This window comes from Symphalangus syndactylus, chromosome 23 (genome assembly GCF_028878055.3).
Source record: "Symphalangus syndactylus isolate Jambi chromosome 23, NHGRI_mSymSyn1-v2.1_pri, whole genome shotgun sequence".
Lineage (NCBI taxonomy): Eukaryota > Metazoa > Chordata > Mammalia > Primates > Hylobatidae > Symphalangus > Symphalangus syndactylus.
The window spans coordinates 60,472,002-60,487,245 of NC_072445.2; the positions used below are offsets into that span (position 1 = coordinate 60,472,002).

General features: G+C 46.4%; 1 pseudogene; it reads left to right on the plus strand.

The window, feature by feature from the left end:
* Window positions 1-14,137: 14,137 nt before the first annotated feature.
* On the plus strand, window positions 14,138-14,972 carry LOC129473446 (large ribosomal subunit protein mL48-like; annotated as a pseudogene).
* The last annotated feature ends 272 nt before the right edge of the window (window positions 14,973-15,244 follow it).

A 15,244-nucleotide genomic window follows, 5' to 3' on the forward strand; every position in this document is an offset into this window, starting at 1 on the left:
TCAAGTCCCCATCCCATATGTGGTAGAGTGGAGGCCCTACCTCTAGGGCCATTGGGCACAATTCATGTCTGTTTTATTTTTATCTTTTATTACAGACAGAGTCTTGCTGCTCTTACACCTATGCTGGGGTGCAGTGGTGCCATCCCAGCTCACTGCAACCTCTAATTCCTGAGCTCAAGTGATACTTCCAAATAGCTGAGACCACAGGTGCGTGCCACCATGCTGACAGGTGACAACGTACTAGCAGCCCTAACTCGCTCTCAGCACCTCCTCAGCCCCGGTGTCCACTCTGGCCAAGTTTGAGGAGCCCTTCAGCCTGCCGTTGCACTGTGGGAGCCCCTCACTTGGCTGGCCGAGGCCGAAGCCCGCTCCCTATGCTTGCAGGGAGGTGTGGCTTGCAAGGTGTGGAGAAAGAGGCGCGGGCGGGAACCGGGGCTGCGCACTGCGCTCACGGGCCAGCGCGAGTTCCGAGCGGGCGCGGGCTCAACGGGCCCCGCACTAGGAGGGGCTGCCGGCGCTGCCGGCCCCAGGCAGTGAGGGGCTTAGCACCCGGGCCAGCCGCTGCGGAGGGGGCACCGGGTCCCCCAGCACTGCTGGCCCACTCTTGCCGCGCTCGAAGTCTCACCGAGCCTCAGCCACCTCCCGCGGGGCAAGGCTTAGGACCTGCAGCCCGCCATGCCCGAGACCCCCGCGGTGGACTCCCGGGCGGCCCAAGCCTCCCCTAACGGGCGTCCCCCTCCTCTGCCGGCACCACGGTCTCATCAACTGCCCAAGGGCTGAGGAGTGCAGGCGCACAGCGCGGAACGGAAAGACAGCTCCGCCCACAGGCCTGGCGCTGGATCCACTAGGTGAAGCCAGCTGGCCTCCTGAGTAGAGTTGGGACTCGGAGAACTTTTATGTGCAGCCGGAGGATTGTATATGCACCAATCAGCACTCTGTGTCTACCTTGGGGTTCATGGGTGCACCAATCAGCACTCTGTATCTAGCTACACTGGTGGAGACTTGGAGAATTTTTATGTCTACACTAAAGGATTATAAATGCACTAATCAGCGCTCTGTGTCTAGCTTAAGTTTGTAAACACACCAATCAGCACCCTGTATCTAGCTCAAGGTTTGTAAATGCACCAGTGCTCTGTGTCTAGCTCATCTAGTGGAAACTTGGAGAACATTTGTGTCTAGCTAAAGGTTGTAAATGCACCAATCAGCACCCTGTGTCTAGCTCAACGTTTGTAAACGCACCAATCAGTGCTCTGTGTCTACTTAATCTGGGGAAGACTTGGAGAACCTTTATGTCCAGCTAGAGGATTGCAAATGCACCAATCAGTACTCTGTGTCTAGCTCAGGGATTGTAAATGCGCCAATCAGCATCCTGTCAAAACGGACCAATCAGCTCTCTGTAAAATGGACCAACCAGCTCTCCGTAAAATGGGCCTATCAGCAGGATGTGGGTGGAGCCCGATAAGAGCATAAAAGCAGGCTGCGAGAGCTGGCAGCGGTAATGTCCCCCAAAGCTAACGTGTGCCGGGGGCGGGGGGGGGGGGTTAGATTTTTTTTTTTTTTTTTTTTGGATGATGTGGTTTGTTGATGGTGTTTGTGCTTGTGTTTTCCTTAAGTGCTGCAATAGTGCGTTGTGAAGGTCTATAGCTTCATGTCTGCAGACCAGAAAGATTTAACCTCCCGAAAAGAACGAGTAACTCCAGATAGGGGAGTGAAAATTTCCAGACGTACCACCTTGAAAGCTGTAATGCGCCGGGCGCGGTGGCTCATACTTAGTAATCCCAGCACTTTGGGAGGTCGGGGTGGGTGGATCACGAGGTCAGGAGATTGAGACCATAGTGAAACCGTGTCTCTACTAAAAGTACAAAAAAATTAGCCGGGCGCCTGTAGTCCCAGCTACTCGGAGAGGCTGAGGCAGGAGAATGGCGTGAACCCGAGAGGCGGAGCTTGAAGTGAGCCGAGATTGTGCCACTGCACTCCAGCCTGGGCGGTAGGGTGAGACTCCGTCTCAAAAAAAACGTAACGCTTACCGCAAAGATCTGTGAGTGAAACCTGTGAGAGAACAAACCCACCAACTCTAGATGTACTGCCAGGCTACATTTTACGTTTTTGGGAGTGACCAGGTGTCAGTGTTCCCAGGGTCGGTCTTGAAATCCTGGCTCTTAAGTAATCGTCCTGCTTTGGCCTCTGAAAAGTACTGGAATTACAGAGGTGAGCTACCTTTACCTTGTTGGTCTCATTTTATTGCTGCCTGTCGTTTAGAGGGAAGGCACAGGCCCAGAGTCTCTGGGATTCTAAATGAAACTTACTATTAAAAATGGGAGCTAGGCCTTGGGAAAGGAGGAGGCAGCAGCTGCTGCCTATTTATGTCCACGTTCAACTTTACGAAGCGATTTCTGAAGCTTCTCTGGTTCTCTCTGCTTTTCCACATCTCAGTAGAAAACAAGTTGCTCATCACAAAAACAAATGTGTTATTCAGGAAGGGTTAAATTATGTCTAGTCCACCCTGTTTCAGTGTAAAGGAGACATGGAAAGAGAAAAAAAAACTTTTATTAATTTCCTACAATTCTTAAGTAAACTGAATGGATTAGCTTGTTCCTCATTCCAGCAATGAGATTGACGTTACTGCTTCACTTTTATAGAATAGAAATGGAGGCTTCTAGTGCAGGGCGCCAAGCTAGTAAGGCATGAAGTCTGGGTGCAAATGCAAATCTCTAAAGCTGTTTCCATCGTCCAAAGCTGAGGGTTAGTGAAAGTGGAGTCATTTAAAAAAACTATAAAAATTTTTGGCTGGGCGTGGTGGCTCACGCCTGTAATCCCAGCACTTTGGGAGGCCGAGGTGGCAGATCACGAGGTCAGGAGATGGAGACCGTTCTGGCTAACACTGTGAAACCTGTTTACTAAAAATACAAAAAGCTGGGCATGGCGGCGGATGCCTGTAGTCCCAGCTACTGGGGAGGCTGAGGCAGGAGAATGGTGTGAACCCGGGAGGCATAGCTTACAGTGAGTCGAGATCGTGCCACTGCACTCCAGCCTGGGCGAGAGAGCGAGACTCCCTGTCTCAAAAAAAAAAAAAAAAAAACTATAAAAATTTTTAAATCAAAAGTTTTCAAGTTTAAAGAGTCTTCAATAATCTGTAAAGTATGCGTCTCAAAAGAATACGTACATGTGGCCAAGAAATATGAAAGAAAGCTCAACATCACTATTGTTAGAGAAATGCAAATCAAAACCACAATGAGATACCATCTCCCCTCAGTCAGAGTGGCTATTATTAAAAAGTCAAAAAACAGACGCTGGTGACGTTTCAGAGAAAAGAAATGCTTTGACACTGTTGGTGGGAGTGTAAATTAGTTCAACCACTGTGGAAGACTGGCAATTCCTCAAAGACCTAGAGGCAGAAATACCATTTGACCCAGCAATCCCATTACCGGGTATATACCCAAAGGAATATGAATCGTTCTATTATAAAGATACATATGCATGTGTGTTCATTGCAGCACTATTCACAATAGCGAAGACATGGAATTAACCCAAATGATAGACTGATAAAGACCCATCAGTAATAGACTGATAAAATGTGCATGTACACTATGGAATAGTGTGCAGCCATAAAAAAGCATGAGATCATGTCCTTTGCAGGGATGTGGATGGAGTTGGAAGCCATCATCCTCAGCAAACTCACACACAAAATCAAACACTGCATGTTCTCACTTTTAAGTGGGAGCTGATTGATGAGGACACATGGACACATGGGGGAAGTAACACAAAATGGGCACCTGTCAGGTGTAGGCGGCGGGGGAACATCAGGAAGAATAGTTAATGGATGCTGGGCATAATACCTAGGTGATGGGATAATCTGTGCAGCAAACCACCATGGCATACGTTTACCTAGGTAACCTGCACATCCTGCACGTGTACCCTTGAACTTAAAAATTGAAGAAAAATTTATAAAGTGCATTTTTTGTACTACAGGTTAAGTATCCCTTATCTGAAATGGTTGGAACCAAAAGTGTTCTGAATTTCAGATTTTTTCAAATTTTGAAATATTTGCAAATACATAAGATATCATGGGGAATGGGACCCAAGTCTAAACACAAGAATTGGTCTTTGCTTTTCATATGTACCTTATACACATAGCCTAAGGGTAATTTTATACAACATTTTAAATCTGTGATGAAACAAAGTTTGTATCAGAGTTCTCACGTGTGGAATACTCTACTTGTGGCATCGTGTTGGTGCTCAAAAAGTTCAGATTTTGGAGCGTTTTGGATTTCATATATATATTTTTTTTTTTTTGAGACGGAATCTGGCTCTGTCGCCCAGGCTGGAGTGCGGTGGCCAGATGATCTACGCTCACTGCAACCTCCGCCTCCCGGGTTCAAGCGATTCTCCTGCCTCAGCCTCCTGACTACAGGCACACGCCACCACAGCCAGCTAATTTTTGTATTTTTAGTAGAGGCGGGGTTTCACCATGTTGGCCAGGCTGGTCTTGAACTCCTGGCCTCAGGTGATTCACCCGCCTCAGCCTCCCAAAGTGCTGGGATCACAGGCGTGAGCCAGCACTGCACCTGGCCCTACTAAATTTTCAAAGACTTTTTCCACTTAGCTCTTTTCCTTTTGTTTTTTTTCCCCTTCACCTTCCATAATTAAACTCTTAGGGTCCAACAGAAGTCTGATTGCACTGTTTATTTTTACCTCCTTGTTTGTGCTTTCTCCTAAAGCAGGAGTCAGAAGCCTTTTTCTGTGAAGGGCTATGTAGCAATTTTTTTTAAGCTTTATTTTCCATTTTTTAACTTTTTAAGTTCCGGGGTACAGGTACAGAACGTGCAGGTTTGCTACGCGCCATGGTGGTTTGCTGCATCTATCAACCCGTCATCTAGGATTTAAGCCCCACAGGCATTAGCTATTTGTCCTGAGCATCTTTTTTTTTTTTTCTTGAAGAAAGGTCGCACATCAGACAGTATTAGTAAAAATTCAACTCCAAATGTTTCGGGACTCAGTAACTGTGGTCTTTCCTCATGTGTTTGTCACAGCCGAACAGATATTGACCCACAGTGGTCAGGGAGGTATTTTTTTAAAAAAGAGAGAAGCAAAGAGACAAAGCAATAATATGGCACCATCTGCAGGTTAACTTGTGAATTACAATGATTTGTGTTGCATTTAATGTACTAGCTCTTCATTTAACTTTCCTGCTGGGCGGTCATTTCAGATCACCATCAAAAGCTACAAACTGGAAACAGTAGAGAAAGATACTAGCCCTGTGTTTCTGATTCAGTATCACTGAAATACTTTGGAACCATATAAAGGGCAAAGTACATTCCACATGTTGAAGGACAGTGCCTGGCCCTGTGGGGTGTCATCCCCAAGCTGTAGGCATAGTGGCAACCCAGGGGTTCATCTCAACTCCCATCAGGTCAGTAGCTTTTTGGGTGATGAAGTGTATGGTCGGGATCAGCAGGTCCCGTGGTTATGCACCCCCTGTCTCACCTCGTTCACTTTAGAGTGTCCTAGGCACGGTTACTCTGGATCCCATGTCAGTAAATCTGGTACTCAGTGACCCTTAGGAAAAGCTACTGATGTAGTGGATGGTTGTGATGTGCTGCACAAGGTCCCTAGAGTTTAAATCTCTTTATTGTATTATGACAGAGACATGAGAGTTAACTTAGCCCTGGGACAAAATTGTGAATGTGCACTGTGAACTGCAAAATAAGAATGAATGAAAATGTAAACTGGTTTGGATCATATTTCCTGATGGGGATAGAAAAGAACACAATCAAAATCAAATGCAAAATCAATGGCTGCATACTATGTACCTGAGGCTGCATGAATCTCTTCCAGCCAGCGTGCCATATCTGGCCCAATTTGGGTCTGCTACTTGGTTGAGTTGCATAATCTACTATCCCAAGACAAACCAGGATTCTTCATGATCCAGACTTGTTAATGAAATGGATGGCTGGGCACAGTGGCTCATGCCTGTAATCCTAGCACTTTGGGAGGCCAAGGCAGGTGGATCATCTGAGGTCAGGAGTTCGAGACCAGCCTGGCCAACAGGGTGAAACTCTGTCTCTACTAAAACAATACAAAAATTAGCTAGGCATGGTGGTGCACGCCTGTAGCCTCAGCTACTTGGGAGGCTGAGGGATGAGAATCACTTCAACCTGGGAGGTGGAGGTTGCTGTGAACCAAGATCATGCCACTGCACTCCACCCTGGGTGACAGAGCGAAACTCTGACTCAAAACAAACAAATGGACATGTTACAAGGAGCACCAATCCACCGTGTTTTAGATTCTTACGGGTAGCACCAATTTTGGCCATCTCCCTCCGTCTCCCTGTGTGCATCTCATAATGCCCTCTTCTCCATCCTCCCATGGTCCCCTCCTCCCCCCAGATGAAATATACGCAATATATCTATTTTCTTTGCTATCTTGGCAGAGTGGATAGGGTCAATTTCAGAAATTTCTACTTGGCTTTCCCCATGGAATGCCCTCACCCCACAGGCCAAAGACCCAGTGGGGAGGCTATGCCAACTTCTGAGAATATTTATCCCAGTTATACATTTGTGGACTGGGGACATGACTGCCGGCGGGCCTGTAGTCTTACTGAATCCACTGTGAGCCATCAGGCCATGGACAGGACTCCATGGGTCACCTGGTTGCCATGTGCCCCACAGAAGCAGAGTGCAGGCAGCTGCAATGCTGTCGCAGGTCTCGGTATCAGTGTCACTTCTGACCCTGTTCCAACAGTCCTCCAAATACTTCAAATACTTGAGTATTTCGCCTTCCCTGATGAACAGTTCTGTGAGATCTTAGGTCCCCTTGCAGAAGGACTCAGGAAATCATGACTGCCCATTTGCCAGGGTGTTACAGGGTCTTTCTCTTAGATACCTGACCGTCGTCCCAGTCAGGGGCTTCAGGGTTTGAAAGCTGGCTCATATTCGGAAACTGGGCAGGTGGTCCTGACTTTTATTGGAGCACTCACCCTCAGCCTCCTGATTATCCATCCTGGATTTCTTCCCATGACACAGGTTGAGAAGCGCCCCTGTCTGCATGTACATTTTGCTGCTAGGGATGTGGTCCTCTATGTACTGTCTCCACAGCTCTCTGTGGTCCAGGCTCCCTCAGCTGCTTTTCTGAGCTTTTCCCTGATTGTGGTCATGGCTTCCACCTGGTTTCTCAGGATTAAGTGCCACCACCTAGTTCTCCTATTTTAGGGTCTTGTCATCCCACTTGCTATCGGTATGCCCAGCTCTGTTGAACCTTTCCAACTGTCTGCCCAGACTGGCAGAAGAGAGCCACCACTGAGCTTCTGAGTGATGTGGGTGCTTTACATCTTGGTGGAGGATGTTTTACCAGGACCCAGATGCAGCCCAAGGAAAAGAGAAAACAAAAGGAGACACACACAATAAGTGGTGTCTCATTGTGGTTTGGATTTGCATTTCCCTAGTGATTAGTGATGGGAAATATATTTTCATGTGTTATTGGTCATTTGTTTATCTTCTTTGGAGAAATATTCAAGTCCTCTGCGCTCTTTTTTTTTTTTTTTTTTTTTTGAGTTAGAGTCTCACTGTATTAGTCTGCTCTCACACTGCTCATAAAGACATACCTGAAGCTGGGTAATTTACAAAAGAAAGAGGTTTAATTGACTCACAGCTCCACATTGCTAGGAGATCAGGCCAGGCACCCCAGCCTAACGAGAGTGAGACACTTCTCAAAAAACAAAAGATGTTCTATTAGATTAGAGTGTGCCCTAAATCCAATGACTTGCATCCTTTTCAGAAAGCCATGGAAAGACACAGAAGACACAAGGAAGGACATGGTGTGAAGACAGAGGCAGAGAGATTGGAGTATTGCAGCTACAGGCCAAGGAACGCCAGTGATTGCTGGCAACCACAGAAGCTAGGAGAGGCGAGGAAGGATTCTTCCCTGGACACTTCAGAGGGAGCACGGCCCTGCTAACATGCTGATTTCTGACTTCTGGTCTCCATAACTGTGAGCGAATACATTTCTATTGTTTTAAATGACACCATCTCTGATCATTGGTTACGGCATCCGCTAGGAAGCTAATACATGGCCCTATGAAGCTGGGGCTCAGACCTCTGAGAAGGGCACACGGCTGCTGCTGATCTGTTTAGGGGGAGCAATGATGCTAGCGCTGAGGGGAAACGGAGGCTGGAACCAGGTACTGCTGATGGGGAAGTGCCATTGCAGGGACAGCGCTCAAACCAGAAAAAGGCAGTCCTGGTTCTCCTCCTGCCTTCAGATCTCCCCTAGAATAGAACCTAAGCCAGCCGGCAAGACAGAAGTGCAGCTGTGGAGCTCCCAGGTGCAATGTCGCAGAGCAAAGGGAATGTGCACTGGGGGCCGAGAAGCAACAGTAAGGTGTGGTGCGAGGTGCCTTTGTGTTTGTGGGGATGAGGAGTTGGGTTGTGGGATGTGGAAGAAGAGTTTGCTTGCAGAGATACTAGTTTAAAAGAGTTTGCTGGACTACTGAGCAGGGCTGATTCGACTCCACAAATATTCTGCCTCCCAGGCTGGAGGAAAGGGGGCTCAGGGGCCCCAGAGAGAAAAGTTGATGCTGCAAAACGATCTAAGAAAAAAGATGCAAAAAAATTTAAATGTGTACTTCTGAAAGACACGTAATAATTAGAACACCATTACATTAAAAACATTTAAACATTTATAACAGAAGTATTGGCTGCAATATTTGAGTATTACGTCTTTTTTCCTTGGGTTTGTCTGTAGCTTGAGCTCTGCAAGATGATTTCCACCAGGTGGAGCCGTGGAGCAGGCGACCTCAGTGCCTGCGGCTCCCTTCCACCCTTAAATCGCCCCTCCCCCACCCCACCTCCAGACCCCCGCAGCCCCCTCAAGCAGCTCTGGCTCCCTCCTCCCCTCATTCAAACCTCTGCTCAGATTTGTCTCTGTGGACAGCACCTCTTCTGATCTTTTCCTTCACCCACCTGATACCTGGTTTTCAATCCTGGTTGATTAATTGAATATCATAAACCACTGCGTGCAAAAATGGCAGCTACTGTTTTTTTAATCAACTACTATGTGCCAGAACTACTATGTTCCATTGTCACAAGTCTATTTTTAAATTTTATTTGTTTTATTTCATTTTTGAGACAGAGTCTCACTTTTTCTTCCAGGCTGGAGTGCAGTGGCATGACCTCAGCTCACTGCAACCTCCACCTCCCAGGTTTAAGCAAGTCTCCTGCCTCAGCCTCCTGAGTAGCTGGGATTACAGGCACGTGCCACCACACCTGGCTAATTTTGTATTTTTAGTAGAGACAGGGTTTTGCCATGTTGGCCAGGCTGGTCTCGAACTCCTGACCTCAGGTGATCCTCCCACCTTGGCCTCCCAAAGTGCTGGGATTACAGGCGTGAACCACCGCGCCTGGCCACTTTACTGTTTTCAGAGACGTGGAGTGCATGTTATCAGCTGACAGTGACAGCTGACAGGAGGATGGGTGTTTACAGGCTTGGGGAGGAATAAGTGATGAAATAATTATCTAGGAAACAGGGAGAACGAACAAGGCCTGCATAGGTGAGTGACCACAAATTTAAAATATTCTGCAGGGTTGGATGCTTTTCTATAGGGACAAGCATGGAACAGGCAGAGTTGGATTTCACCAGGGTTGTGGTGGAGCCGCCTGAAATGACGGAGAAGAGAGGGCAAGAGAGCTGAGGGTTCAAGCAAGAAGTCCTGATAATAATTGACCACAGAAGTTAGCTGAATAAGAAGGGAAGAACGGATATGGTAGCATTGAAAGAAGCAAAAGGGTGATAGGCTCATAGGTGAAGTCCCAATGGTGTCAAAGGATTGTTGGAGTTGGAGAAATGACAGGGAGAATGCCAAGATGGTGGTGAGGAGGAGAGTGAGTTGTGGCAATTGATGTTTTGTCAGAGTTGTTGTTAACTTGGTTGCAACAACGTCAAGGATATGGCCACAGAAGTGAGCCGCTGAGGTAGGGTGGACAAAGGGGTCACTGGAGGAGAGGTCGTCTAAGTGGACATTGAAATCACCAGGAATTGGGGCAGAAGTGTATTGCGTAGAGTGGCAGTGTATCTCTACAAGGAATGGGGATGTGATCCCAGCAGACGACTGCTTACGAACTGGAATCATGTGTGGAAGAGTCTGATAATAGCGTGAGATTTGTAGCTGGATGTATCTGTGAAGATGAAAGGGAAGATGGTTTGAAGCAGTGATGAGGAATGAGGAAGAGACTTGCTCCACCCCTAGTTTCAGTGGCACAAAGGTTATAGGAGAGAAAACACCATTTGAGATTCCCAGGGAAGGCCAAGTCCCAGGGAGCCAGGTTTCAGTGAGAAGAAGATGACAGGGAGGTCCCAGATAAGTTTATCGAAGGCTCTCACATTCTCCACCAAATGATGGCCTGTAGGGGGGTCGTTCAGACAAAGCTTTTCAGTTGATTCAGCAAACACAGTCATCTAACCAGTAATAAGAGGTGTCTTTTTTTTTTGTTTTTGGCTGAAGCAGCAGTTTATTTTCTCACAGTTCTGGAGGCTGGTAAAGAGTAAAGTGATCGCAAGTGCCACAAGCTCCCACCAGCACACCTATCTCTGTGCCCATATACGCTCTCTTCTCCCTTGCTGGTGTGGATGAATTGACCCTCTTCCAAAGCCCGAGATCCCTTCCAACCTTCTCCTACTCATGGACATCACTCTAGCAATTCTGTCCCTCCTCTGTGCTATAAAATTTCCTCTTGTTACCGTATTATACTAATCCTCATAAAGCGTACTTATTTCCCCCATCCTAAAAATGATTCCTTCCTGACTCCACTTACCCCTCCATATGCTACCTCATTTATCACCTTCCTTTTACAGCAACATTCTTTCAAAATGATGTGTCTAGGTACTGCTTTCAGTTTATGTTTTCCCATTCATGAACGCATTCCAAAGATGTTCTTTTCTCTCAACACTACTGACAAGTTTTTGTTTGTTTGTTTTGTTTTGTTTTGAGACGGAGTCTCTCACTGTCGCCTGGGCTGGAGTACAGTGGCGTGATCTCGGCTTATTGCAACCTCCACCTCCCGAGTTCAAGTGATTCTCCTGCCTCAGCCTCCCAAGTAGCTGGGATTACAGGCGCCGGTCACCATACCCGGCTAATTTTTTGTATTTTTAGTAGAGATGGGGTTTCACTATGTTGGCCATGCTGGTCTAAAACGCCTGACCTCGTGATCCACCCGCCTCAGCTTTCCAAAGTGCTGGGAGGCATGAGCCACCGTGCCCAGTGAGTTGTTTTTTTGACAGTCTCATTCTGTCACCCAGGCTGTAGTGCAGTGGCGTGATCACGGCTCACTGCAGCCTCAACCTCCTGGGCTCAAGCGATTCTGCTATCTCAGCCTCCCAAGTAGCTGGAACTACAAGCATGCATCACCATGTCCAGCTAATTTTGTTTATTTTTTGTGGAGACAGGATCTCAGTCTGTTGCCCAGGCTGGTCTTGAACTGGGCTCAAGCGATTTTCCCACCTTGGCTCCCAAGTGCTGGGATTACAAGCATGAGCTACCGTGCCTGGGCAGAATGGATTTTGTTTGTTTGTTTGTTTTTAAATCAAGGTCACCAATGACCTCTACATTGCTCATTTTAACTGTTATTCCTGGCAACTCTCGGTGGCATTTGAAACAGTTGATCTCCTTCTCTCCTTCTCTCTCTCTCTTTCTTAGAAAACTTACCTTACTTGGTTTACAGACATCATATTTACCTGATATTTACCCTGCCTTTCTGGACGTTCCCTCTTAGTCTCTCTTGCAGGGTCCTCCTTGTCTCTCATGAACAGAATTAATGCCTTATAAAAGAGGCTCAAGGGACTTCCCTTGGCTCTTCTGCCATGTAAGGACACATAGAAGGCACCATCTGTGTAATAGACAGAGGCCTCAGCAGATACAGAATCTGCCAGTGCCTTGATCTTGGACTCCCAGCCTCCAGAACTGTGAGCAATCCATTTCTGCAGTTTATAAATCACCCAGGCTGAGGTCTTCTGTTGTGGCCGCCCAAATGGACTAAGTCCCAATGGCTCAGATTTTGGAGCTTGCTTTCTTCTATCCACGCTTACTCCATAAGTCACTTCATCTATTTCCATTCTTATGACTTTAAATTCCAAAAATAAGCTGACATTTATTGAGCAGGCTGTTAATAGAAGGGGACTAAATGAGGGTATGGATACCAGGAGACTAGAAATAATGAGGGACTGCCAGTTTTTTTTTTATTTTTCCAGACATGGTCTTGCTCTGTTGCCCAGGCTGGAGTGCAGTGATGTGATCATGGCTCACTGCAGCCTCCCACTCCTGGGCTCAAATGATCCTCCCACTTCAGCCTCCTGAGTAGCTGGAACTACAGGCATATACTGCCACCATGCTGGACTAATCTTTCTTTCTCCCTCTCTCCTTTCTTTTTTTTTCTCTTTTTCTTTTCTTTTCTCTTTTCTTTTCTTTCTTTCCTTCTTTCTCTTTCTCTCTTTTCTTCTCCTTCCTTCCCCTCTTTCTTTCTTTCTCCTTCCTTCCCTCCCTCCCTCCCTCCCCTCCCCTTCCCTTCCTTCCCTCCTTCTCTCCTTTCCTTCCTTCCTTCCCTCCTTCCTTCCTTCCTACCTCTCCTTCCTTCCTTCCTCTCCTTCCTTCCTTTCCTTCCCTCCTTCCTTCCTTCCTCTCTATTTCTCTTTCTCTTTCTCTTTCTCTCCTTCCTTCCTTCCGTTCTCCTTCCCTTCCTCCCTCGCTTCCTTCCTTCCTTCCTTCCCTTCTCCCTCCCTCCCTCCTTCCTCCCGCTTTTTTTCTTTCTTTCTTTTTTTTCTTTTTCTTTCTTTCCTTCCTTCCTCCCTCCCTCCCTCCCTTCCTCCTTCCTTCCTTCCTCCCTCCCTTCCTTCCTTCCTTCTTTCTTTTTCTTGATGGTGTCTTAATATATTGCCTAGGCTGGCCTTGAACTCCTGGCCTCAACTGATCCTCCCACCTTGGCCTCCAGAAGCACTGGGATTACCGGCATCAGGCACCATGCCTGACCTACAGGAGCCATCTTTACATCTGCTTTATGGTATTGTAAACATCTTCAGCTTGTGTCCTGGTAGATATAATGAGAGTTAATAAAAGAGCAGTGAGTAAGTAGAATCACTCTTTGTAGATTTTTTAAGTGCTTGTTTCTAATGCTTCTACTCAGAATATAATCTCCATAACAGCAAGCACCATATCCTGTCCACTGAATCCCCTGTGACTGCAGCAGGCCATTGTAGCTGCCCAGTGCAAATTCATTGAATGAATCAATGCTCATGGTGAAAAAATGCTCACAAAGGTTATATCAATCATTAGTGCTTTGTTTTCCATCCAAATAGAGGAGAACAGAATCACAGATCATAGACAAACTACAGGCCAGGGGTGGTGGCTCACGCCTGTAATCCCAGCACTTTGGAAGGCTGAGGTGGGCAGATCACCTGAGGTCAGGAGTTCGAGACCAGTCTGGACAACATGGCAAAACTCCGTCTCTACTAAAAATAAAAAAAAAGAAAGAAAAAAAATTGGCTGGGCATGGTGGTGCACACCTGTAATCCCAGCTACTTGGGAGGAGGCTGAGGCAGGAGAATCATTTGAATCCGGGAGCTGGAGGTCGCAGTGAGCCGAGACTGTGCCATTGCACTCCAGCCTGGGCAACAAGAACAAAATTCCATCTCAAAAAAAAAATAAAAAATAGACAACAGCAACTAATCTATTTATATTAGTGGCTTGAATTTTGAGGAGTATTACGTTAAGAATGGCTTAGCACAGGACCCTTAGTGAGTCTCCCACACTGTGTCAGTTTACTGATTATTACTGAAAATAGAGCAATCCAAAGACAGTGCAGCAATTAAAAGTTATTGACAGACTGCCCTCAGTCATCACTGGTGAAGAGCACCACCAAATTCACCAGATAAGCATCAACATTTTTTTCTTTTTTATGTGGAAAGAAAGTATAACCTACAGAAAAGTTGGAGGAATAGTCAAACACCCACATAGCCTTCGCTTAATTGTACTCCATGTTGGTTGCAAACACCAGGGTACTTCATCCCTAAATACTTCACATGTATCTTGTGAGATTAAAAATTTCTTTCTGATATAAAACATCATCACATCTAAGAAAATTAATGGTGGGGGGCGGGTCTTCAGTTTGTACAGCTAGGGGCCGTGCAGCAGCAAAGGATGAGCAGAACCTTGGAAAAGGTGCTGTGCCTGAGGAACAATACCATTTTTAAGCAAGCCTTTTCACTCTTAAGGCTTAGAACTTCAGCAGAGAAGCCCATCTATTCTGTAGGTGGTTGTCTACTAAGTACTAGTTGGCCCTACAAGACAAAGCCCACCCCGTGCCATTGGAAAGTACAAGCACCTAATTAAAGCAGAAGAGCCCAAGAAGAAGCGAAAAGTGGAAGTGAGACTCATTACTTTGGGGACAGATGATGAATATGGGGTTTTTTAAACATTCACCTGACTGCATATGACATGACCCTGGCAGAGAGTTATGCCCAGTATGTTCACAACTAATGCAACTGTCATTAGAGTCGAGGAAAGTTATGTGATGCCAACTAAAACCACTGTGGTTGCAGGACCAAGGCAGCAAAACGTTCCTGGACTCAGTGCTTACCACCCATGAGCGAGTGGTTCAGATCAGCGGTTTGAGTGCTACGTTTGCAGAGATTTTCTTGGAAATAATCCAAAGCAGTCTTCCTGAAGGAGTCAGATTGCCTGTGAAGGAGCACACTGAAGAAGCCCTTAAGGGAAGATTCAAAGCTCGACCAGAACTGGAAGAACGGTTGGCCAAGTTGAACTAGCTACTGTAGACCCTTTCATGCCAGCACTGGTCATATTGAGTGCCAAGGAGAAGAGCTTACTAGGTGGTCAGAGTTCGTCAGGAGACCTGACCCTTAGATTTTGTAAGTGCCCATTCCCAAACCCAGTAATGCCTTCACTCCTCGGTAGCATGGCTGTACTTGCCATTTGTTACTGCTTACCTAACCCTTGTTATCCTCCATCTAATAAAAATCTGCTGCTAACGTGTATTTTAGAAAAAGAAAATTAATGTTAATTCAATATCCTATGATAAAATAGTCCCTATTTATATTTTCCTAATTGTTCCAAAAATGCCCTTAATAGCTGTTTTGTTTTTGTTTTTGTTTTTTTAAAAAAAAACAACCAGCACCACCACCACCCAGGATCCAATTAAGGCTCAAGTGCTACTTTGGTCTATGTGTCTTTAGTGTCTTTTAATTT